Consider the following 966-nt stretch of genomic DNA (forward strand, 5'->3'; position numbering starts at 1 on the left):
GTGCACCAAGTTTTTGGCGCCGTTGCCGGGGATTGTTCGAGTTTGGACAACTGACGGCTTATCTTGTTGCTTAGATTAGGATTGTTTTATTTTTGTTGGTTTAGAGTCTTTTAGTTGAGTCTAGTTTCATATTTTAAGTTTGGTGTCAATTGCATGCTTTTGTTTTCTTTTAGTTTTTCGAATTTGCATGTCCTTAGTCTCTTCTTGATCTTTAAAAATTCTAAGTTTGGTGTCCTCTTGTGTTTTTCCCTTAAAAATTTTCGAAAATTAGTGTTTGATTTTCTAAAAATTTTAAGTTTGGTGTCATTTTGTTGTTTTTCTCGTTCCTCTTTTCAAAAATCAAATCTTTTTCATAAAAATTTTTCAATCATATCTTCTTAATTGCTGATTTTAAAATCTTTTTAATTGACTAATTGATTCAGTTCTCAATTTGCTTTGATCTTATTTTTCTTTTAATTTTCGAATTTTTATTTTATTTTCCTTTTGTTTTATTTTATTTTTTCGGTTAATTCAAAAAAAAAAAACAAACAAAATATATCTATTTGCAATCCATTATGGATCTAAGTGGGATTGATCAGTCCAAAAGGACTCTGGGATCATATGCTAACCCAATTACAGCTGCATATGGGAGTAGCATCTGTACACCTCCCATCAAAGCAAGCAGCTTTGAGCTAAATCCTCAACTCATTATCATAGTGCAGCAAAATTGCCAGTATTCCGGTCTTCCACAGGAAGAACCTACTGAGTTTCTGGCACAGTTCTTACAAATTGCTGACACAGTACATGATAAAGAGGTGGATCAGGATGTCTACAGACTATTACTATTTCCATTTGCTGTAAAAGATCAGGCTAAAAGGTGGTTGAATAACCAACCTACAGCGAGCATAAAGACATGGAAACAGTTATCAGACAAATTCCTGAATCACTTTTACCCTCCAAAAAGGATGACACAGCTAAGGCTAGACA

The sequence above is a fragment of the Arachis duranensis genome, chromosome 8, assembly GCF_000817695.3.
Source record: "Arachis duranensis cultivar V14167 chromosome 8, aradu.V14167.gnm2.J7QH, whole genome shotgun sequence".
Classification (NCBI taxonomy): domain Eukaryota; kingdom Viridiplantae; phylum Streptophyta; class Magnoliopsida; order Fabales; family Fabaceae; genus Arachis; species Arachis duranensis.